Here is a 26793-nt window from a genome sequence, read left to right on the forward strand (position 1 = left end):
CTTTCTTCTTCAAAACTGACAGCTTTTCTGAGAGGTGTATGATATTAACTGACAAACAGGCTGGACAGATAGACTAACATTTTAAAGCCTACCGACTGAACAATTTCTAATTTTTTTTTTTTTTTTTTTTTTTTTTTTAATTACATTTTTTAAACTTAATTTTAAATAGATCACTTTATGATGGATTGCATTAAAGAAGCCCTTAACGAGGATTTAGGGTTTGGAAAATGTGTTATTAATCAATTAGGTCTCTCATATTTTTAATCAGTGAAATGTATTAACCCTCATTTTATTATCTTACTGCAAGATCCTGCCATCCCCTCAATTTTATAATATATTTTATTACAAACAGAAATTATAAAAAAAGCTTTACCTGGGGGTGAAAAAAAGACATGACACTTACCTAGAGGTATGTATACCACACATATACATAAACAGCAGGCATTACAATCTGCACAGTTGTTTATTAACCTGACATGTTGTATTTTTTGTTTTTAACTGTATCCACAACATCCTTTCTATCCCGGGATACAGACCTGAGGAGAAGCAGTCTGTGTGGGATGAAGCTATGGAGCACCTTAAGGTACAGTTCACTGGAGAGAACTGACAGAGGCTTTAAGATGCAGTATAGTAAATGCAGTATAGCATATATTGTAGTGATGGGAGTGTGGCACATCCTTTGTATTGTGCTGCTACATGTTACTTAACTGTATGTTCCCATATCTACTACCACAGGTACAAATGGGCAACCACCTAAGGGGTGCTTTCAATCAAATAACACGGCAGGTTATGAGACACAGAATCTAGCTATTTGGCATAGAACACTGTACGTATCACAATAGCATCCCCAGCACAAAACATTCTCAAGAAGTTGCAATTAATGTGAAGTATTTCTAATACACACTTGAAAAAGTAATTTAATTACTGTGTTGAATCTGAATTGTAAATGGCAAGTTTCAACACACTCATTATATCCCACTTAACACTAAGTACGCCTGCAAATTGCAGGTGAAATTCAACAATAATACTTAGAGAAATATATTATTCATAATGCTTCTTGTACTCGACTGTCGTGATTGTTTGTGTGTGTTTTTTTTTATTTTTTTTTATTGCACTTCATAATGAAATCTACTGCTTGTAGATGCTGATGTAAATATTGTTTTCTTGTAGGGTTTGCTGACAGACAGGTACAATGAGATGGAAATATCAGTATTCCTGGTCCATTGCCCATGCCCAGCTCTTGCTCCAGTTGGCCATTGCTGGATCGTGTTAAAGTGGTGTTTGAAAAGAAGTATTGTGCAGTTTGAAACTGATCTGATCTAGAAAAAAAGGGGTCAATAAACCCACCATAGTGGGGAAATACCAGCGGGCTTAATGAAGATTTAAGGAGTGGTAGTATTTAGATCCGCCACTGTTTTAGATCATTAAAATATACCCCAGTAGTGCAAATAAAATTAAATGTTCCCAATTCAAATCCCGGCTCACTCACTGACTCATTGTGTGACCCGGCAAGCTGTAGCACTGCAACACAAGTGTCAGAAACAGATCAGTTTTGTGGAGCAGTTTCAATTGAAAATACTGCATTCGTTCATTATCTCACGATGCTCTAACATTAAACACCGTAGTAACCATGACCCTATCTACACACTGTAAGGAGTTATAAGCTAATTTTACATTTAACCTTAAGGGGGGGTCATATGCATCATACACATGGGAGGAGTCATACGCAAAAAACACTCATTATCATATAATAGACATATCCCCACCAACTCAATACGACACAACCATCATGACAGTAAAAATAGACATAATGAAGCGTTCTTACCTTTGTATAAGTTAGTGATCAGCAGATGTGTCAGCCGCACGAAGAGAAAAGCGTGTGGTTTTCTCTAACTACTGTGCAGAATAAATTTTTTTTTTTCTATGGGTAAATATCGGGACTTTCTTCCTATGCATCGGGAAGCGGGACATTTGCTAGGAAATCCGGACTATCCGGACCATATAGGGACTGTTGGCATGTATGGTAACCATTAACCTATATACACTCTATAAGCTAGTTTTACCATTTGTTCCATAGTAACCATGAACCTACCTGCACTTCGTAAGGAGTTTTAAGCTAGTTTTACATTTGACTGAAGATTTTGAAAGGTTTTTAAGGAAATCTTGCTTTATGCACAAACACCATTTTTGAAAAAGTCAGTTGTATTGATACAGGGATGATGCTTGTCAACTTTGGAGTTAATCAACTAAACCGTGTTCCACTGAAGCGGTTTTAAATTTAAGAACGAAATGTAGGTCTGGTCGCCATATTGTTTTATGAAAGAATACCATTTTGCCATATTTCAATTCCATTGTCCCCAGGATGACACTGGTGCAGGCGCGGGTGAGAGGGAGAGCGGGAGAGCACGCATAGAGGAAGAACTAGTGACTAAGAAAATGATTTGTGATGTGTAAAATATTTAAGCAGCGCTCAAAAAACGTGATGTATCAAAGACAACTTCTGTGTGCCTGCGGGCTTGCCTGTAAGCTGCCAGAGCTGCGTTGTCCTCCGACGCTGTAGCTCTGAGGTGGCTGCATGGTGGGCCTGCAGTGTGTAAAAGAAGCGGTTGGCTGGCGGCACATGCTTCAGAGGACAGCATGTGTTCGTCTTCGCCCTCCTGAGTCAGCGCGGGGGTGGTAGCGGTGAGCTGAGCCTAAAAATAATTGGGGAGAAAATGATAAAAACAATTGGCGACTACTAAATTAAAAAATATATATATATATAAAACCAAATGCAGCTGCTGTCACATCTCTAATAAGAAGACATTGAGTTTACCTTTTCCAGTTTGGTTGCTAAACCACAAAGACTGCTTTAGTAGGCTAAGTACTGTGTATTTCTTTTCTGTTCCTGTTTTTTGTAGTTGCTATTCCTGGTGCTTTTTCTATATCCGTTGATGTCCTATTTTATGGTGGCACCTTAAAATTTAAATAAAAACATTGAGTGCTTTTATTAAGACTTCAATGGGAGTTGTATTGAGGACATTTGGGGGCTATTTTTGAGTAAATACAGTATTTTGGTTCTAGGTTGATATCTTTTACTATTTGGATCCTGTTCATTCTTTTGAAACCCGACCTCATTTGGCTCCTGTTCATTCTTTGAAACCTGACCTCATTTGGAAACGAGGCAATCTGAGATGCAGCTGCTGTAATTACATTTAAGATTCATTCAACTGGAGGTATCTCTGAAATGTTACAGTCCAACTTATCTAAAGATAGATTGAAAGTTATCTTTAAGCAAGGTTGTAATTGGTTTTCGTTATCATTATCGCAATGTCAGATACATACACTAATTGAAAATTAGTTTATTATTCCCTTGAGACTCTAGTGCGACGAGTGAGAGTTTAAAGATTTTAAAGTTTTATTGCAGGTTTTGCGCCTTATTGAAAAAAGTGACAATACCATTGACATTTCTATAGCTAGAAACTATAGCCTTACCACCTTGTACTCTGATCGAGTCACAGCTGGGAAGCATGGTTGGACCTGGTCAGCACTAAGGGGAGTGACCTCCCAAGGACCAGCTGCTGTGTTGCAGTTATTATTATTTATTTCTTAGCAGACACCCATATCCAGGGCGACTTGCAATTGTTAAAAGGTATCACATTATTTTTCACATACAATTACATTATTTTTTTTATACATTTTTCATACAATTACCCATTTATACAGTTGGGTTTTTACTGGAGCAATCTAGTAAAGTACCTTGCTCAAGGGTACAGCAGCAGTGTCCCCCACCTGGGATTGAATCCACGACCGTCCGATCAAGAGTCCAGAGCCCTAACCACTACTCCACACTGCTGCCCCTGTTAGTGTATGAAGTGCTGTTGCTGGTTCAGTAGAGGGTGCTCTGACTTGCAGGACTCCACCAGTGACCCATTATAATGGTTGCTGATCAGAAGCTGCCTGGAATCTTCCCTTGTGACATCTCTGTTAACCCTTGTGTGAAGTTTAGCTTTGGGCTATGTGTTTTTTATGTACCTCAACAGTGCGGACAAAGGATTTCAAATCCACCCTTTTATCTCGTATTAACTTTATCAGGGTAATTTGTATTTGAAATATTTGCAAATCCTGAATTAATGTTAATATTGCAGATGAATTTGAAAACATTGGTTTGCACTCCTTTCAGATATATATAATAGGAATTTATCACAGTGGTCACTCTATATGTGTGAAAGTACAGTTTGAATTCCATACAGTTCTGGTCATGGTAATGTTTTTATCTTTCAAGTCAGTTATTGAAGAAAGCATTGTTATTTCACGTTGATGTGTTGCCAGGTACTTAGTGACTGGCCTTTAAAAATTGAGACGTGCTCTTATGTGCTTGAAGCTTTTTAATTGACAGTAATTATCATTGGTCCCAGTCTACATGTGCTGTCTTGAGGTGTAAAATGTTTGCTTAGTAAAAGGCCCCAAATAATGTGAACCAGGAAGGAACAGTAACCTGGTTGCTTAGTTGCCATTCATCCAGGTTTTGCCCTGACAATTCGTGTTTTTTGTTGTTTTGTAGTAATCCGGGAGCCAACATTGCAGAAGTGCTCTAAAAATTGACTTAATAGTCACTAAAAGTACTAGAATTTTAATGTCCATTTTTGTAAACTACAGGCCTCAGAGAAATAAATAACAGGTCTGCTCAAAAATATGGATTGCAAAAGTCCTTAATTACAAAAAGTTGTACAAAGTTTGCAGTTCTTCCAGGTTTAATGTGCCGTTACAAATTCCTAATGTCACTTAAAACATGTGTAATGATTCATTGACAGACTATCTGGGCTCTTTCGGGGGTGTTTATTATATGAATATAAATGATATATCAGTGCCGGCTAGCGGCTTTGGGGTACCCCTTGTGATGACCTACTTCAGTGTTGGTTCTTTAACTAGAATACTAAATTACTTGAACATTGGCTCTTGAATGAAGACAAAGATACTGAATTACTTTCTGAATTAAACTCTGCTCTTGATGGCTTGAGAGAAGCAGTCACAGCAGAAGACGGAAAGAAGGTACAGTAATGTCATAAGAAGGTTGTCACAGCACTGGAAGCAATAAAGCCTGTGCTACACTAGTTTGATGATTTTAGCTCAACGGCAACAAGTACATTTTGGATGATGTACCAAGAAATGGTGGCCATTTTGCATAGATATATTATTGCTGAAAGAGCTGGAAATTGAGAGGAACATCTCAATGCTGTTGAACAAATGCTGCCTTACATTGCTGCATCAAATATGCAAATCACCTACCAGGTCTGTCTTGATAAAATTAAAAATCTCCCTCAATCAGCACCAGAAGTCAATACACAGTTTAAAAATTGAAATTTCACTATTCACAGAGCTACAGGTAGATTTAATGGCATATGGAGTGACCTAGCCTTGGAACAAACTTACAAATTGGGAAGGTAAAACAGCCCTGTTAAAAGGTCTCACACAAAATCATTCTGCAATGGAAAAATACATAGATATCTCCTGTCATGACTGAAATTTCAGAAAAGGTGAAAGAAATGATCCATTTACACCAGGATTCACAGGAGGGTCACCATGATAACGCAAAATGAACAGAGAAAGAAAACTCTACTGTTGAGTCACTAGTAAATACTGGTACATATATAAATACATGGAATTCAAGAGATATTCCATTTTTGGTGAATATTGCAACTGGACAAAGAGCAGATTCACAAGATGTGCTCGATGCAAAGCAAAAAGGGATAGAAGCACTGAAAAAAGTAAAAGAAACAGTCACTGACATGATTAAGAATGTAAAGATAATGCCATTCTTCTCCAAAATGAAAATTCCCTTGTCACCACCGACAAGCAAGTCAAACAGATACATGCAGATGAAAGTAATGTTATAAAGTCTCTCTATTTTGCATAAAATGTGGATGAGAAGAGTAAGCTTGAAGCATTTCAACATGGATGGGCAGCATGTCCACTTTCCCTCTTTGAAGAAGATCAAACAATGGTGGCTGGATTTGCTATACGGAAGGGCCAAAAAAAGTGATTTTTTGATACCACTTGACAATGCCATTGATATATTCTGTGGGAACAAGATTGTTTACAAGAATGCCCATCATCAACAGTGTATATCATTGATGCAATGGCTTTTGCCCAGAGATCTCAAACTCTGAATGCCTCTACTATTAGAGACTTACAGCAAAATACCTGTGCAAAATAATCAGAGACCAGCAGGTTGCAATTGTATTCATATAGATGGTGACCGCTATGATGTAGACACAACCTCCTCCCTTAAGGGGGAAGAAAGAGCTTGCTCGTCTGCAAGTACCTGATTGGAAGGTGTTTTGTTCTAATGCCAAAAATAAAGGGAATCTGCTACATTATCTGAGTGAGTCTTGGATTTCTGATCACATCAGTCTTACCTTTGAGCTCCATCTTGTCCTTGGTGGCATGAACAAAGACCCAGGTAAAACAAGCCACTTGACAAAAGAAACTGTTAGATTTCTTCCAAATTTGAGCTGTATAAAGCATGAGGAAGCAGACACGAGGATTATTGCTCACATTAATCATGCTGCTTCAGAAATGGGCTACGAGAGAGCAGTTGTGCAGGCAACTGACACAGACATAATCCTCCTCTGCATTTACTTTTCATCAAGAATACCTGGCCTACATGAATTATGGTGTGGGAGGGTAGTGGGCAGAGCTTAGGGAAGGACCAGAAATGACAGCACACAGGAGCCGGAAGTGACGTTTAGTCCTGGAGCCCTGTACCAACAATGGTATCTGGGCAGGATTTTATTTTAATACACAATGAAAATAAACAGTCCAGTATTGCAGAAAACAAACAAGAAAACCACCTGCAATACCAGCAATGGTAAACTCAGGTTTCAAATAAAAAGACTAAACAAAAACATTGCGGTTACAAAAACAACAACAAAGGAAGCACAGGATTTCTCCATGCTACTGCAGTGGGTTTCCTCTCACCGCCTTTTGGCGCCCTTCCAAGGAATAACGACTAGTCCTGGGTTTTTTCCCATCGCGGTAATCCACCAAGGTTTTCCAAAGTTTCAGAATTCTGTGAATTACAGCAGGTTTGTAAAAGCAAAGCAAAGCAAAGCAGTGTTACGCATTATTTACACAATTACAGATAAATAATAGTCAGTGATGGTCTTTTTAGGTACTGCAATGACCGTTAAACCAATTTAAATATTTTTTTGTGAATTTTAAACAGTAAGGAGCATATACTTTTGGGTTTTATCTTAATATTGGGCAGAATTAATATACGCGATTTTTCGCTTGATAGGATAAACTTTGCTGCTTGATATAATACATTTTGCAAGAGCAGATCCTGAGCAGACCTCATCAATTTTACTTCTCAATACCTATATTTTGTAAAACAAAGCTCGAAATTTGTGGTACTTTTCAGACCCATTCATCCCAGGTTTGCCCTACATGGCTCCCCTATAGGTTTATTGAAGCAGTCTTGCAGAGCATGGTGATTTATGGTAATTATTTTTCTATGACTACCATAATTTTTGAGCAACAGTATGATCCAGTATATTGGGTTGGGCTGTAAATTGATATCGATGAAACATTTAAACCTTTTGTATAAACAATTTTTAAACAACATATACTACATACACATTTTCAATGACATTTAACAGGTTTTTATATTTTAGTGTTGTATTTATTTCAAATTATTAATTGATTTTCATGTACAGTATTTATTTACAGTGGTTTACAATCCATCAATGTATTATACATAAGAATGAAACATTTCCAAAAAATATATAAATTGATGCAATATTCACATGAATAGTACATTTTCGGTTTAACGTTTAAAATACTATTTTTTTATTTTTTTATTTAGTAGTCGCCAATTTTTACCCCGTTTTTCTCCCAATTTGAAATAGCCAGTTTTTTTAGGCTCAGCTCACCGCTACAAGCCCCGTGCTGACTCAGGAGCAGCGAAGACGAACACATGCTGTCCTCCAAAGCGTGTGCCGTCAGCTGACCGCTTTTTTTTACTCTGCAGGCCCGCCATGCAGCCACCTCGGAGCTACAGTGTCGGAGGACAACGCAGCTCTGGGCAGTTTACAATGATTTCAATGGTGGTGGTATTTGAATCCACAGCCATTAAGATTAGGGTGACCAGACGTCCCGGTTTTTCATCAAAGGTCCCGGTGTCCCGACATTTTGCTCAAAATCTTTAAAAAGTCCCGGTTTTCAGCGACTTCTGGTAGCGCGACACACTCTACCTTTTGTCAAAATAACGTGAACACCCGCTTTTAGTTTATGGCACCTGCAGTGAAAACAAAATAAAATAAAAAAAACAAGGTACTAGGGTAATCAAGAACATTATTTTTATAAAGTGATTCACACAGGCATGCATGCTTATTCCTCAGTGCGCCATGTGTTTTAATGTATTATTAAAATATCCTATATTTAAATTAGTCTTATCAATTATTTAACAATGTGTCCCGGTTTTGAGCTTTGAAAATCTGGTCACCCTAATTAAGATGCATTGAATAGAATCTAGTGGCACCCTAATTTCATATTAGATTATCGTATAGGCATTTATCAGCGATAATCGATGCATTGACATTTTATTTTTCATAATAAAGAACAAACATTCGTTTTTTTAACAAAAGATCCAATATCTATAAACACTGCTGTGCATAATAATTAAACAAAAAGGCACAAACCGGCAACAGGAGACGTGGGTTCTTTGATGCATCAATTCACCATTATATAATCGAAGCTCTGGGAATTTAAGGACAGATGATCAATAATGCATCGATTAATTGTTGCATCCCTAATAGAATCTGATGTGTTTTCTTCTACATGCCGCATTCTGCTTTATAGCCTTGAATGCCTTTTATATTAGAAATCAAGTGGATCTCCTTACAAGTGTGATCCTAACAGAGATACCCCCTTCTTCTCGTCTTTAGGAGAGCTACTTGCTGTTCCAGTTTTTGAAGTGTCTTCTGGACCCCCGGTATGTGTCACTTTCTAAAATGCTTCTTATTGTTTTGAATGCTGCCTTTTCATAATGTTTTACTGAGAAGAGATGGAAGGTTAAGTCTCTTGCAGATCTTACGTATCTTACCTGAATTCTGTTGCCCTTGTAAACTTTCCATCTTGTTACGCCCTTGTGCTGTCAGTTTGTGTATGTACAGCCCCTATTGAGTCCCTGCTCACTGCCATGAGTAAGATCAGGTTTAATGAGGATGACCCAAGTTAGAAGTAAGGGTAGTTCACAAACTTGCGGCCTGGGATCATCTCACTTTTTACATGGTTGAACACTTTGAGGAGAATTGTAAGTTCATGCAAGTTCATGGTTGTATGTCTCAAAAGTGCAGTTCTGAAAGACATTCATGTTATAGGAAACATGTAATGTCATTTTAAAACCTGAATCTGGTACTACATTAGATTACAGAAATTTCTGTTTGCAAACACCTAGTTTTCACTGTTGCACTTCCTTCGTCATTCCAACTGGCGAGTGAAATTGTCCCCTCCCCATCAAATACGTAATTCCATTAACCAACCAGCTGCTTCCCCTATTGCAGCGTTCTTCAATTTGCGGCCCGCGGGCCAAATCCGTCTTGCCCGTTGGATGTCAGCCACAGTGCTGCCAACTGGGTGTTTTTTTTTCGCAAAATTTGGCTGTTTTTAATTACGTTTTGCGGGAGAAAATGATGCTAAGCGTGTTGCCTATTTGTGGGCGGTTTTAGCAAAACACTGTTGAAATCTCTGTCATGATTGACACATGAAATCTCTGTCATGATTGACACAACATGATTAATAACACATCCAATCAGAGTCGGAGTAACACACACACACAGAGCGTAATTTAAAATATATATTGTAATAATAATAGTAAAGTCACTTTTATTTACAGGGTTTAATGTGAAACAACCAAATGTGCTTTTAAATCATCCAAGTCTTTACTTTCTCATTAAATGCAGAATGGAGAAAGCTAAAACGAGAGCGCAACACTTTAATTAATGACTAGTCTGTATTAATGTTAATACAATTACGAATAGTGATTGTAATAAAGTGTGTCCTGCATTTATTCTTTTTTAAATTATAGATTAAATCGCTTATTAAAATGTTGCACCCTCGTTTGCATGCAGTTTCTTTGTTCTGCACGCACCAAAACACTTTAATTAAACCAATTTTACTACTAGTACTAAATGGCTAGCAAGGATCAATCGAATTCTTAAAGGGGAAGAAAACACTAGGGGAAAAACACAGAAAAACAGCAACCCTAAATATAATAATAATAATAATATTCAAGTTATATTAACTAACCCTTAAAAAGGAAATATTTAATATATTGGAAAACTACTTGTTAACAGTCATTAAAAAAAAATGACTCATTAATGTAGCATGATTAAGAGTAACTCCCTTATTTTCAAATAAAAAATACAAAGCTTTTTATTCATGCTGATATTTTTCAGTTTCCATTGTATTTGAAAATAAGTAATATAATAGAGTGCATCTTTAAACAATGAAAGTAAGTAGCTAAGTAAAGTCTTCTTTTTTTAGGGTAGCTAATTGCTGATCCAGAAAACACAGCCAAAGGCTTCTGCAAACACTGCAGAGTCTCAATAAGATACGGAAACAACAAAACATATTAGCAATGCTGCTCCACATTCTGCCTTCAATAAAACAAACTGCTTCCAAGTAGCAGCCGTGTTGGAGGTTAGCGACACAGAGAGAAGGGCAGAATTGAAACGAGTGTTTCTAGTGCAAATCACACTGCCATTTCCACTGTGGATTGCGTGTGTGAGATCATCAAAGACATTGTAAATGACACAAACTGCACCGATCTCAAAGACATCCAGCTGCACAGAACTTCATGCACAGCAGTGATAAATTCAGTCCTGGGGCCATGCTTTTTAATTTTATTTTTTTAAGTTTTTTTCAGGAAGAAGTAGGCAGGTTTTTGTAAAAGTAGTTGGCAGCCCTGATCAGCTGTCCTTCATTACAAATGCTAGTTGCAGATACGCACTGTTGAAAGGTCACCGCTATCTACAGTGTATTTGTGTCCCCTAACAAGCGATAGTTATCGGCAACACGCCATAATACAGGAACAAATGATCACTGCACTTTATCTGGTAATAACCCTTCTCCTTCCTTGTTTACAACACTCTGTATGTAAACTGCCCTCAGTCAATAAACTTTAGTCACACACTCTGTATGCACATTCATTCCCATTCGTGTCAGTACACTCCATAACCTAACAGTGAATATATATATATATATATATATATATATATATATATATATATATATATATATATATATATATATATATATATATATATTTATATATTTATATATATTTATTTTATTTATTTATTTTACAGTTTACTATTATTATTTAACTTCTTCAAATAATTACACCTCTCCTGTAACTATCTTTCCTTAAGGTTTGTTTAAATGCTTACTGTTCACCCTGGTCCACTTCTGTTATTGAAAATTATTTGAATGGATTTATGCATGCCTGCACAAAGTGGGGTGCAGCCCCCCCCCTCAAATTTTTCATACCACCGCTACTGATTGGGCTTGTTGGGCAGTAATTTTTAGAAAACAAAGATGGTGTGAGTGGGTATCAATTTTAGAAAAAAAGAAAGGAAATTAGATGCCCATTTTAATGTAATAGTTTTTAATGAGCGCCTCGTGGCCCCCGAAGATTTGGACATTGTCTTATCTGGCCCTCCAGTGAATGTAATTGAATACCCCTGCCCTATTCACTGGCATGCTTTGCAGCCAGTAACCTGCTTTGACCCTTAAGACACCATAGAGGTGAAATGACCTGGAAACAATAACTAGGCTCCTAGAGCGTAAGGTAAGGAAACTGAGAACTTTATTTAACCTGGTGTAGCAGCAGATATCATGTGGTTAAAATGAAAATACAGGTTTACTCTAACATATGTTTCTTTCAAAACTGCACATTTGAGACCTGTGCAGTGAACCGAGCTGCACAGCAAGTAAGATTTTGTTAGCTTTAACATCAGTAAGTACAATAAAAATACAGGGGAAAGGGGACCACGTCAGAACAGGTTTACAAGTTTAAGGATAGACGTATTAATCTACGCTGATGTTTAGCTCATACAGTAGAGCTCATCATTAAGCCTTCAATTACATCAACTTGAGTTTCCCTCCAGATGAAAACCAGTTGAACAGCCCCGATGCTGCAGCATGATTAATCTGTTCCCCTGCCAAGAGGAAGTGTTGTGTCTTCCAGAAATAGTCTGCTTAATACCAGTTCAAGTCTCCACTGGCTAATTTATTTCCAAAGTGCGAAAAAATAATTACATAGCTTATTTTTGTGCCATTTATGTTTTTGGTGTTTAAATCTGTTAATCAATTAACATCACACTTTCTGATGTGTCCCCTGTGAAAGATGAATCAAATGTACTGTAGCAGGGCTGAAACAGCAATCTCAGAAGTGTCCGTTATAATGCAAGGGTTAATAGTGAGCATTACTTTGGGGCAAATTTAAACAACTGGCCCAGATGTTATGTATGAATACAACTAGACATCACCTGTAAAAATGTATATTACCTGTTACTGATAAAGAAAAATAAGTACAACAGTCCTGTTCCTCTGTTTATTGAAAACGCAGAACATAAAGTAAATGAAGGTGAATTTCGCTTGTGGATACTGATGTGAACTAGGGAATACATTTTATTTGTATGGGGGGCTCCCGAGTGGCACATCTGGTTAAGGCGCTCCACGTGGAGTGCAGGATGCGCTCTATAGCCTGGACGTCGCTGGTTCGAGTCCAGGCTATTCCACAGCCGACTGTGGACGGGAGCTCCCAGGGGGCAGCGCACAATTGGCCAAGCATCACCCGGGGGGAGGGAGGGTTAGGTCGGCCAGGGTGTCCTCGGCTCACCGCGCACCAGCGACCCCTGTAGTCTGGCCAGGCGCCTGCGGGCTTGCCTGTAAGCTGCCCAAGAGCTGCGTTGTCCTCCGACGCTGTAACTCTTGGGTGGCTGCATGGTGAGTCCACAGTGTGAAAAATAAAACGTCGGCTGACGGCACACGCTTCGGAGGACAGCGTGTGTTCGTCTTCACCCTCCCAAGTCAGCGCAGGGGTGGTACCGGTGAGCTGAGCCTAAAAACTAATTGGCCATTCTAAATTGGGAGAAAATAATAAAAAAAAAAAATAGTAATTGGCAACGACTAAATTTAAAAAAAAAAAAAAGTAAAAAAAAAAAAAAAAAAAAAAAAAAAGATATTTGTATGTAACTCTATGTAATTACCACAGTGGCCACTAGGGGCCACATAAGTCATTCTGTAGCTCACCACAAAAGATTGTTTAGCCCAATATATGCAGCTGACTTATTCCCGCCATTTGATACAATAATTTTACAATGGCTGTTGCTTTGATGGAAACAGGGAATCAATTTACAGTAGATTTTCTCAGCATAGGTGCGATTTGTCATAACTTTGCCCCTAGACTTGCATCAGTCAGGCTTGCTCCATTGATCACTGCATAGTCACTCATTTAGACACTATGCATCTACTTCTATTCGTTGTCCTGCTAGGACAACGAAAAGAACAAGAAAGTATTGCACAAATTATGAATGATTATGCCTACGGATTTAACACCTCTTTACCAGAAAATGTACCCTACCGAATCTACAGTACTTTTCTTTTTCCCTCGTTCCTGCTTTCTGTTTTTCTCCTACTTCTTATCACTTTGAAAAATCATACCCTTTTTCCACTCCTTCCCATCTTTCACACCTTTTCACCCCACTACTCCACTCTTGATCTCCCACCATTAACAGACAACGAGGGGGGCTGTTTGCACCTAGCTCACATAGGGAGGTACCACCCCACACCCACCTCAGTTTGAATCAGAAGCTTGACGGTCTTTTGCCAAAATGATTATGCATTATCTAGTGGAGGGGTCTCCTGCAGATGTATTACATGAATGTTCTGAGAAATCGTGACACATTTACAATGTGGCTATGGAGTAGTTCTTCTGCTTTAATGATATGAAGAGGAACAGATGGCCATCAGCATTAGATCTGAGTATAAACCAGGCTCATTTTAAGGAGATGTACATACGGCTGTATTATTAGTCATATGTCTAAAGAGTACATTGCCGCCTTCTTTTATAGATATATTCGTTTATATATACAGTCAGGCAAACAGAACAGTAAAAGATACAGTAAGTTTACTTTGTTCAGTAGTTGTGAAATAATTCAGCATGCTATTAAGTCATAGCTGTACTTTAAAATCCTCAGATTTGTTTATATCAGCTATTTCATATTTTCAGGATTCTAAAAGGTCCAGCTTTGTTTATGAACAACAGATTGTAATAAAACAGATAGGTTTTTTGTTGTCCTGACAAACAAAACATGCAAAGCACAATCATGTAAAAAACAAAAAAGTAATAATAATTCAACGTATGCCTAATTTAGAAGCAAATGGTTAACAATAAAGATTTTTTTTTTTAATTAGGTACTTTTGAATTGATATATGTCTCTAGCGAATCAAACTCTTTTAGTTACCATAATGTGTAATGCACACATTCACCTTTATCTGACAGAATCCAAGTTTGCAGTCTGTTACATGCACAGTAAATGTGCGGCAGTTAATGTTTATAAAGAGACATTTCCAGTGACAGCTTGTCACTTTGATCAATTCATTTTTCTGCTGTCAGATTTGTTCCGCTCAGGCTGCTGTAAATCAGATGAGGTTCCTCCGCAGGACCTCCTGGCCTTCGTTTCTCCTGTGAGAGACCTCTAGGGGGGGCTTCAAACCGAGGAGCTGCCGTGGCGTGACAGGGAGCGTGCTTCCCCTCTCCGTGCCACGCGGCAGGCAGCAGCTGCAGCACGAGCTCCAACTGAGACAACAGGCCTAGGGAAAACTCCAGCGTCTGCTACAGCATAAGAACACTACTGTTTATTTGTAGTTAAATATTGTTTATAAAGAGCAAGTAGCCTGAACTGTAATTGCTTTCTACATTTCCTTTACTATTTTATGGTGTTTTCAATCATTCAGAGCGGTTTTAGGTTCTGTCACTCCAATATTGTTGAGTTTTTTCTGTAAATCTGCCTTTACCTGGTTTTGAACATGCTTTGAGCTTATCTGGGGAATTGCAAGAGCTGGGTCACTATAGCCTTCCTGCCATGCCATTCAAATCCTATTAAATATTAATAAAAATGTTTAGTATTAATTCACAATTAATGATGTTTACAAAGATGATCAGTGTTTTAAACTACCTACATATTACTGACATGCATACCTTTTTTTTGTTTCGCTTAGGGCAAGGCAGCGGCCTAGGGCCCCACACCCGTCACAAATTGTATGACATCTTCAGAGTCTAAACAGTCTTGCGAGTATTATGTCGGCACCCTCGCAAGTACCAGTCGGGCCATTGTAAAAGGAAAATAAAAAATATAAAGAAATTCAAGTCAAGCGGCAACAAGGAGCTCTGCTGCCGTATCTAGACAAACCAGCAAATAAAAATCTGCTTCGGGAAGCAAATGAATCAGATTCAGACTCTTCACAATAATCACCTCCAAAATATTGATTTCTGCTTACCAATGTAACGTTACCACATTTGCACTTTCTGACTGATAAAGTAGACATATCTCCTCATGTGAGTGTACTCAATCATAAGAAATTTAGGTAATGCTTTATTATTATTATTTATTTCTTAGCAGACGCCCTTATCCAGGGCGACTTACAATTGTTACAACATATCACATTATACATTATTTCACATTATACAGATATCACATTATTTTTACATACAATTACCCATTTATACAGTTGGGTTTTTACTGGAGCAATCTAGGTAAAGTACCTTGCTCAAGGGTACAACAGCAGTGTCCCCCACCGGGGATTGAACCCACAACCCTCCGGTCAAGAGTCCAGAGCCCTAACCACTACTCCACACTGCTGCTTTATATTGTGTGGCATAAATTAATATTAAATAGATATGCAATTGCATATTAAATTTACATTAAAGTATTCCTTGTTACTTTCCATTAACATTTAAATCAGATTAACTGTATTTTCAAAAAGGACATGTAAACAATGGGAAATTATTACATATTTTCAAGGGTAACAAAACATAATATAAACGGACGTGATATGCAATTACATTTTCAATTGACATTTGGTTAACATTTAGCAAGAAACCAGCTATTGCATATTTATTATGGCTATTGTAGGAAAGCTTGGTAGACAAACCTGATTGGAAAATGTGCTTCAGTGAACTGTACTGCCACACTGTCTGTGAAATAAATGAATTAAGCATCCCCATAAGGACAAGTTTGATAATGGATATCATATAATACATTGGAAATCATGTTGTCATTGCCCTGTCTGAGCCAATCAGAGTATATTTACTTCTATTTCTGTATAAAGGTGCTTTGTCACAAGGTATGTAATGTTCTGTACAAACCCACCTAGGCCAGACGATTTTTAAAATCAAAATTCCTTGATCGATATACAGTATAGTAAATAAAAGTTGGAGACAGGCCGACCAGTAAATTTCTGTAAGGATACAGTACCACCTTTCATTTATTCTAGAACAACAGGGTAGAGTTCCGTAATGGAACAGCAGCAATAAGTTGTCATTTTAAAGCTTATCCATGACCTCGCCGCGTGCCCTATCCCTGCTTTGAAAGTGGAGCCTGTCTGAGGCTTTCCAACCCGTCAGCTTCTGAGGCAGCAGCGCTGGTGTTTAGGGAACTGTGAGAGGTGCTAAACTGGGATGTGAATAGCCACTTCTGACAAGCCTTCCCTCTTTAAGAGTTTCCATGCTGAAATTACTTTTCACAGCTTTTCTTTCAGACACAGCACTTTCACACAGTGCAGCTGACAGCGGGATTGTCAATCAGACCAAACCTGAGCTGCACAGACCAAGTGCTGGTCCAAGGGCTCTCCTACAGCTGAGCTTACATGTCACCTGAAGAACACTCCATGCTCTCAAAACTTTATTGAGCTATTTCCCTGGCCACCTGCTTTATCTATTTTTTAAAACCATATTATTATTTTTTTATTTAGCAGACACCTTTATCCAAGGAGACTAGGGTGTGTGAAAATTACGTCTCACCCAAAAGACAGCACAAGGAGGTTAAGTGACTTGCTCAGGGTCACACATTGAACCGGGGACCTCCTGGTTACAAGCCCTTTTCTTTAACCACTGGACCACACAGCCTCCTCATATGTACTTTCTTTCTGTCAAGTTCCATTACCAGTGTTGTTGAGTGAAAATGATCTGTTTCCCTGCCACATAATTTTTGGATGAATCAATAATATACATTTCTTTGACACATCCATGTTTCTAACCATTTAGTCAGAATTGCCATTTTTTCTTGCCTTAGGGCCCCGGAGAAAACTCCCATTTCTGGTTACTGATTTTTCTCTTCGCCATTCTGTAAAACAGAGTTAACTGCAGATTTACATCCAACCCCAACTTTCCTCCTAAAGGAAATAGAGGCATGTTCAGGTATCCCTCCAGAACACGTAAAGCACCTTGCCGACTTGCTGTCATGGCTGCCCTACATGTCATTGACAGTGTTATGGCAGGCATTGCTAACTTTTTGTCTCATTTCAGGTGACTTGGATGCCCTTGAAATTTAAAAATCTTCCTCTTCTCTGGTATCTAGCTTGTAATTACATACGCTATGGACTTCTTTTGTCTTAAGCAATTATTGAATAGTTTAAAAAAAAAAAAAAAATTGGTACAGCACCAAGTATTGAACCTGAAACATTTGGCTGGGGCTGCTTGTGAGTTCAGTTCAGGTGCCGTTCAATAAATTATCATACAAACAGAAAACAAAAAGCAGACTGGTAGAGTTTTGTTAAATATGGAGAAGTTTGCCTTTTGATTACCTGGTCATGGGAGGGACTTTTGAAGTGGTTTAAAAATCTATTTTTAAAAATCAGTAGTTTTTTTTTTTTTGGTCTTGAGTCTTTACGCAGTACATTTGAAATAATGGTGCCCTTTTCTGTGCTTCTGTATGGTGCCACATCTCAAAGTATTGTTCACTACAAGAACATTTTAAATAACTACAGAAGGAGAAGAACACCACCATTTTATATGACTTACATTTTATAGTTTTTGAAAACTATTGTTTTGAGCATGTTTGGGGTGAACTTGACCAACGCGTTCTTCATGATGATCTTCTGCCTGCACCGATTGCATAAAATCACATGACCATCCCTCGAGACACCATGCAGCACCTAGTGGAGTCTATGCCATATCAGGAATAGGAATTAAAACCCTGGCCTCCAAAGGAGAAATGCATGAGAGACTATGAAGTTACTTTTGCTCCTCTCCAGAACATTTCAAATACCTTGCAGTCAAATCAAGTCTGTGCCATTCCTACATACAAACTGACAATGGAAGCAACCCTTGTAAATGCTAGTTCAATTGAATTAAATTAATTGTTGGGAATGATATACTCCAATAGAAATGTTTTGAGCATTCAGCGTGCCCCAAGAAGTAATTAAGAAGTTACATCTCACCAGCTATGTCAATGATATCTGAAGACTCACCAGGAAATGACATTATTTTTTATGTCAAGAAAAAAAAAGCAATGGTACATTGAAATTTCGTTCTGTTTGATATTTTATTTTAAAACACTGAAACTCAAAATCAATTATTGTAAGGTGACACTGGTTTTATGTTAAAAGAAAACCTGAAATATCTTGCTTGCATAAGTATTCAACCCCTGTGCTGTGGAAGCTCCCAGTTTACACCGATGAAAGAAATTGCCCTAACGAAGACACAATTACCTTACCATTGGCCTCCACCTGTGAACCATTAAAGTTGCTGTCACATTTTCTGGATAAAAACCCCACTGTTGAAGGATCATTAGTCAGGCTGTGAATCTGAAGGAAAATGAAGACCAAAGAGCATTCTACAGAAGTTAGAGATAAAGTAATACAAATGCATAGATTAGGGAAAGGGTACAAAATAATATCCAAGTGTTTGGATATCCCAGTGAGCACAGTTGGATCAATAATCAGGAAGTGGAAGCAGCATCACACCACCCAGGCACTGCCAAGAAAAGGCTGTCCATCAAAACTGCTCAAACAAGAAGGAGACTTGTGAGAGAAGCCACAGAGAGGCCAACAATCACTTTGAAGGAGCTACAGAGTTCAGTGGCTGGGAGTGGAGTAATGGTGCACCAGTCAACCATATCAAGAGCTCTGCATAACACTGGCCTGTATGGGAGGGTGGCAAGAAAGAAGCCGTTACTCAAAAAGTACCATCTGAAAGCACGTCTGGAGTTTGCCAGAAAACATGAGAGTGACCCAGCTGCGATGTGGGAAAAGGTTTTGTGGTCAGATGAGACCAAGATAGAGCTTTTTGGCCAAAACTCAAAGCGCTATGTGTGGTGCAAACCTAACACTGCCCATGCCTCAAGACGCACCATCCCTACAGTGAAGTATGGTGGTGGTAGCATCATGCTGTGGGGATGCTTCTCATCAGCAGGGACTGGGCATCTTGTTAAAATTGAAGGAAGAATGGATGGAGCAAAATACAGGGAAATACTGCAAGAGAACCTGCTTCAGTCCGCTAAAAAACTGTAGCTTGGGAGGAAATTCACCTTTCAGCAGGACAATGATCCCAAGCACAAGGCCAAAGCAACATTGGAGTGGCTCAAGAACAAAAAGGTGAATGTCCTACTGTGGCCCAGTCAAAGTCCTGATCTCAAGCCCATTGAGAATCTGTGGCACTATTTTGAAAATTGCGGTCCACAAGCGTCGTCAAACCAACCTGAACAACCTGGAGCAAATCTGCCAAGAAGAATGGGCCAAAATCACTCCGACACTGTGTGCAAAGCTGGTACATATTACCCAAAAAGACTTAAAGCTGTTATTGCAGCGAAAGGTGGCTCTACCAAATATTAATGTGTGGGGGTTGAATACTTATGCAAGCAAGATATTTCAGTTTTTTATTTTTCTTAAAAACATTTCCCAACATAAAACCAATGTCACCTTACAATAATTGATTTTGAGTTTCAGTGTTTTAAAATAAAATATCAAACAGAACAAAATTTCAATGTACCATTTGTAATTCAGTAATATGAGAGAATTGGTCAGGGGTCTGAATACTTTTGCAAGGCACTGTATATAGGAGGCTGTGTGGTTCAGTGGTTAAAGAAAAGGGCTTGTAACCAGGAGGTCCCCGGTTCAAATCCCACCTCAGCCACTGACTCATTATGTGACCCTGAGCAAGTCACTTAACCTCCTTGTGCTCCGTCTTTTGGGTGAGACGTAGTTGTAAGTGACTCTGCAGCTGATGCATAGTTCACAAACCCTAGTCTCTGTAAGTCGCCTTGGATAAAGGCATCTACTAAATAGACAAATAATAACAAATAATAATAACATGCACCTGTTGCTGTAAGGTCACACAGTTGGGCAGTGCATTCAGAGCAAAGATACTACCATGAAGACCAAGGAGCTTTTGAAACAACTCCATGATAAAGTTGTGGAAAGGCAAAGATCAGATTAGGGGAGGGGTATAAAAAGATTTCAAAGGCATTGAATATCCCTTGGAGCACAGTCAAGTTGATCATTAAGAAGTGGAAGGTATACGGCACCACCCAGAATCTGCTTAGAGCAGGCCGTCCTCCCAAACTGAGCAGCCGGGTAAGAAGGGCATTGGTCAGAGAAGCCATCAAGAGGCCAATGACAACTCTGACCTACAACGTTCCATGGCTGAGATGGAAGAAACTGTCCATGTGTCAACAATAGCTCAGGTACTCCACAAATCTGGCCTGTATGGAAGAGTGGCAAGAAGGAAGCCATTTCTGAAAAAAAGCCCATGTAAAATCCCGCTTGGAATTTGCAAAAAGGCATTTCGGAGACTCTGGAAAGATGTGGCAAAAGATTCTGTGGTCCAATGAAACAAAAATTGAACTATTTGGCCTAAATAAATATAGGAGGCTGTGTGGTCCAGTGGTTGAAGAAAAGGGCTTGTAACCAGGAGGTCCCCGGTTCAAATCCCATTTCAGACACTAACTCATTGTGTGACCCTGAGCAAGTCACTTAACCTCCTTGTGCTCTGTCTTTCAGGTGAGACGTAGTTGTAAGTGACTCTGCAGCTGATGAATAGTTCACACACCCTAGTCTCTGTAAGTCGCCTTGGATAAAGGAGTCTGCTTAATAAACAAATAATAATAATAATAAATGCAAAATGTTATGTGTGGCGCAAACCCAACACAGCACATCACCCAGGTAACACCATCCCTACTGTGAAGCATGGTGGTGGCAGCAATCCTGGTGACTGGGATGCAGGATTTGAACCTTTTCCTGTGCATACACTGCACTCCAAATCTGTGGCCCGTTTTGCCCCATCCACTTAAAAAATGCTATATGATTGGCTGGAATATTTGTTTTTCATTCTTAATTGGCTTTCCTGCCAAGACTAGTATCGCATTGAATCTTGTTTTGCTCACAAGCTAGGGCATGCACTGACATAGTTCTATTTTTCCATTGTGTTTTGTTTTTATAGATTACTTGGAAACACAACCTACATGAGCCCTTGGCATACTTGCTGGAAAAGAAAGGAGATGTGCATGGAGCTTTTCTGGTCCTGCTAAAGGTACTAATCAAGGTGTTTTCAGGGTGTACTGGTGAGAATACAGAGTTCAGCTCTGGTCATCACATTGTGGACCTGGAGAGAGTCTAACGAAGAGCAACCAGACTAACCCCAAGGCTTAAAGAAGTGAGCTATGAAGATAGGTTGAAAATAGCTGAATCTATTTAAGAGAAACAAGGTGGGACTTGATTGAAGTCTTATAAAACTTAACAGGAGTTGACAAAGTTAACCCTAACCAATACTCGAAGCCCAGCACAGAAACTAGAACCAGAGGACATATTTGGAAATTAAGAGGAGACAGACTCGGGACAGATGGTAGGAAACACTACTTCACACAGAGATGTTGTTGATGCTGAATAATTGGGATCCTTTAAGATCCGACTTGACAGAGTTTTGATATCAATCGGCTTGGAACCAGATGAGCATTGATGGGGTTCTTCTCATTCAAATGTTCTTGTGTTCAGGGTGTATGCTAAATGTGTCTCTGACCCTGACATTAACCTCCTGAGTGCATAACACCATCCAAAGCTGGGAAACAACTATTTCAAGGGCACTTCTATTTCTTCCTAGAAGTGTAACATACAATCCAACTGTGTTTCGTGTATATTATTTTTATCTGAAACCCCCAGGAGGACAGTGGTTATGGCCTTTTTCCGATTTGAAATTGTCAATTGAGCACAGCTGGACAAAGCAGTGACTGTGAAGCAATGTGGAGAGACACCGACTGAATCGGCTTATTCATCCTGCACATTTCTATCTAAATGGAGCAGGCCCTTCTCTGCTCTCTTCTGCTGATTATCACACCTTGATTCTGGCTTGTACTATCCCTGTGGGTTTCCAGCAGCAGTAATGGAAACATGCCTTCCCACTGTTAGTACAACCACAGGGTCCAGTGAGCAGGCAGAGCAAATCTTTCTTCAAGTTAAACCTCTTTCCTATAGTATATAAAGTAAATGGTGTTAAAGTGGTACTGAGCAGGATGTAGGGATTAAAACACAACACATTACTTTCACTAGCTTTCTGGTTTTTGTATGTATTCCTGCAATGTCTTTTTTTAACATAACTGCAATTGTTTGTTTTTTGATATTTGTATTAACATATCCCTGGTTATAAATCAGTTTTGACCTGTTGTTTTCATTTCATATCAGTTATGCATCGGGCCTCATCAAAATGTCTTCTGAATTCACAACACCAGCTGCTTCAATCCAATGTGTTCAATCAGAAACATTTCATTGGTTCCTGACTCCTCTTTGATTGGTTACTTTAAACCACATTGAACACCCTTTTTCTAACTTTCTAAAGTTTAGAATGACATTTTACTTGAAGTTTTCAAAAGGCACCTTTTTCTCTGTGAACAGAATGAACTCCTAGCGTTCAAAGTGAATGTTCTTTTGGTTTTTCAGACTTTGAAGCACAATTTGTCATTGCTCACTGATGGCAATGAAGGTATGCATGAGATTTTTTATTTCAACATGACATATTTGAAATGCTTATTTTTATTTTTAAAAAAGTGCTTGAAATTGTATTGTTTGTAAAAATAATAATTTTGGAAAACCATTGAATTATTATTTTTAGTTTTTTAGTGACTGTCTTGAATGCATCTAATGTAGTAAAGCCTGTTTTCACAGTCCCTTGAAATAAACAGCCATCTGCTCTTAATAAACCCAATAAACCAACAAACACATAAACAATTACCATATATAAAGCAATAAATACCATAAACAGTTATTGTTAACATATATTGTTTTACATTTTGAGGGTACCTAGAATATGCGGTCACAGCCGCAGATGTTCACTGGAGACGAGTTTATGCAGGTTTGCAATTCAAAATAAATAAATAAACTGAACCAATAAAACTCTTTCATACACATTTTTGCTGCAACTGTTTTATTGATGAAAAGCAATGCATTGCAAGTACTGTCATTATTATTATTATTTATTATTATTATTATTATTATTATTATTATTATTATTATTATTATTATTATTATTATTATTATTATTTCATGCAAGTATTGTATTGAGTGGTAAACCAATTCTCTTTTGCTTTGAAAGCTGTCAGTAATGAAATGGACCCCATGCGACGTGTTGAGATTGCTTTGGAGAACACCATTGCCCTGTGCCAGCGGTGTTCTAACTGCCTGAACCAGCAGCAGAGAGAGGTAAGGGAGTTCTGTGTGTAAACAGCTGACTGAGAGACATTCAGCAGTGGGGTGGCATGGGACAATTCTGCAAGCTAATTATTTGAAAATTCAACTAAGAAAGCGTTTGTTTATTAGTACACTTCTGTATTAAAATTCACCGGAAACTTAGGTGAAGGTAGGAATTCGGGTTCTGAATTGTTCCTAAACTTGGTATATTGTGATGCTACATGCTGTAATGTTCATTATAATCTGTGGAAATTGATGAGAGAAAACTGCTCTTGATCTTGAGGATGTTAAAATCTGCACGGTGCTTTATAGCACACATGTCTTTGATTTATGTATTTGCTTGTTTCCTCACAGGCTCTTTGGTTCCCATTACTGGAGGCGATGATGTCACCACACCTCGGAATGTATTATTATTTTTATTATTATTTGTTTATTTAGCAGACGCCTTTATCCAAGGTGACTTACAGAGACTAGGGTGTGTTAACTATGCATCAGCTGCAGAGTCACTTACAACTACGTCTCACCTGAAAAACGGAACACAAGGAGGTTAAGTGACTTGCTCAGGGTCACACAATGAGTCAGTGGCTGAGGTGGGATTTGAACCGGGGACCTCCTGGTTACAAGCCCGTTTCTTTAACCACTGGACCACACAGCCTCCTATAATAGAAATTGTAATAGAAGTCAATGCGTTTTGTGTAGGGTATCTTTTATTGTGTCACTGGGGCAATTTGGGCTGAGCGCTTCTAATAAGAGACACTTCTAATAAGAGATGACATATTAACCTATTTTAAATAACAAACTGAAAACCGTACTTTTGTTCAATGCACATGCTGACCTTTGGATACAACAGGAGAAGTGATTTTGACAAAGCCATAATTGTGATGGGTTGATTTCTTACAAGTGTGTAATGTTAACAGTTTGTAATACTGAAGTAAATGACGTTTGTAGATTCTACATGAATTGTATGTTTTAATATAATAATTACATAGAAAGAATATATGAGGTTTACATTTAATTTTGAACTGTATGTAAAATGGTTCTTGTTAACAAAATACTTTTAAATCTTACCTGTCATTCACTTTATTCACTATGTACTGCAGGTCTAAGATTTATATTTCCAAAAATATTATATTGCAAACGTACATGTTCATTTTAAAACATGACACCTGGTTCTAGTCGGTTTGCTTGCTAGGTCATTTCACCTCAGCAGTTTCTTCGGGGTCAAACATCTTACTGGCTGCAAAGCACGTCAATCATTAAGGGAAGCAGCTGGTTGGTTACAAGGAAAGGAAAGAAGGCCCTGCAGGAGTGGGGTCAGGTCATGACTGAGGTGCAGAAGCTTGTAGAACTGTGGGGGGAAGCTGTCGAGGCACATGACTAGCCAGTCCCTCACCCTTCATACTGAAAGCTCAGAAGTTCACTAGCACTGAACATCTTATGAGAAAACAGACACTGAAATAGAAGGGCAGTGGTGCATATTTTAAAATGACAGCTTGCACTACTCATTTCATCCCAGTTCGGTTATTGCTTGATGTAATGACACTTTTTTTTTTTTTTATGTTTTCTCTGTATCTCTGAAGCAGATGACAATGCAGGTTCTGAACAGTATGACGGGATTCATTGCATTGCCTTCAGTTATACAACGCACCCTACAGGTTAGTGTTGAGATTGCCATTGTTTTTTGGTTTTTTTTGAACATTTTGCTGTTTAATTCTGCTGGCACCTTGTTTTTCTAAACAGGGAGCTATAGTATATGAAAGGTCCTGTATTCGTTAAAGAACTCAAACACAGTGAAATAGTAACATTGTGTTTCGATTTCTCTTTTCTGTATATTGGAACCCTCCACTGATTATTTAAAAATCATGCAGTACCTTCCAGATGGGAAGCAGTTTATGAATTATTTAAGCGATAATGAGTATAGATGAAGGCTGTACCATCCGTGAAGGTAGTTTTGCGTCCAGAGCCGATGACGAGAGTGCTAACGAAAGTCAGCGTCATCTACTGTACTATACGGTAGCACCTTCATCGATAGGGCACCATCACTATTAGAAAATTATTATTATTATTATTATTATTATTATTATTATTATCTATAAAGACATTTGAAACCTGGATTTACCTTTTTGTTCTATGGTTTGCTGGGTAACTTTCTACTAAAAAATGAAATAGTTTAATAAAAAAAAGGAACAACATTTATATTGCAAGAAAACTTTACTTAAAAAAATAGTTTTTAATAGTCAAGGTATATGTGGACAATGTCAGTGAACTGAAACGAGTTGGTCTGCCAGTTCAGCAAGCAATATGTGGAGTCTGAGCAGCTTGTTGTTATTGTTGTTAAACCTTAAAGAGTGATACTCTGAGCCTATAGTAATGCAGCTTATAGACCAGCAGCAGCGAATCAGATGCTGACCTATGCCCATGTGCACAACAAGAAAGAATGGAGCTGACAGTGAACACTGACAGGCTTTTATCTGACTGTAAATACTGCTTGAGCCAGTATAACTGATGAGAGTCTATTTTTCAACATTGACAAAGATCAGGCGTTCTTTATTGACTTTCTGTTGAGTTAACTTTGTGGTTCAGGGGGACAGTAACATCCCATGGAAATCTTGGTGGACAGGGAAAACAGGGAAACGTTTTTCAGGGAGGGGGTTCTGGTAAAGTTCTGCAGATCACAAAACAATTAAATGGAGCAGTCTGTTTGACAATTCAGAGCTGTCAGAGCTGCACTTCCAACATGGCACTCTCAACACAGTGTCTGTCCCTGCTAACTGCTTCCATCCCAGTACTGTCTCGTCTTCTCACAGGCATACCGCTGTGAAATAGCCTCAGCTCAGGCCCTTTAATAGCCCTTGGCTTCACATGCTGCTCCAGACTAAGAATTCACATTTCTAACCCATTCTTCAGTCCTCTGCGTCCTCCTCTGAACAGTAGCAATAGTAGTCTTTTTTGGAGAGATGTAGTAAAGTCTGATATATTCGTGAAGCTGTCCTATTCAGGTGTTTGTTTCACTAACGGCCCAGAAAAGTTTAATGCATACCAAAACATTATTTATACTGTACTGAGGGT

General features: G+C 38.5%; 1 long non-coding RNA gene across 3 annotated transcripts; it reads left to right on the forward strand.

The window, feature by feature from the left end:
• Positions 1-228: 228 nt before the first annotated feature.
• LOC131739456 (uncharacterized) lies at positions 229-25372 on the forward strand. Of its 3 annotated transcripts, XR_009330543.1 has the most exons (7): positions 229-583; positions 8928-8974; positions 21488-21577; positions 22978-23020; positions 23630-23736; positions 24079-24128; positions 25308-25372. It is a non-coding gene; the product is annotated as an uncharacterized LOC131739456 (long non-coding RNA). The 3 variants fall into 3 exon arrangements; XR_009330545.1 differs by lacking the exon at positions 22978-23020; XR_009330544.1 differs by lacking the exon at positions 25308-25372 and having other exon boundaries at positions 24079-24147.
• Positions 25373-26793: the final 1421 nt, after the last annotated feature.

This window comes from Acipenser ruthenus, chromosome 11, assembly GCF_902713425.1.
Source record: "Acipenser ruthenus chromosome 11, fAciRut3.2 maternal haplotype, whole genome shotgun sequence".
In the NCBI taxonomy this organism is placed as follows: Eukaryota; Metazoa; Chordata; class Actinopteri; order Acipenseriformes; family Acipenseridae; genus Acipenser; species Acipenser ruthenus.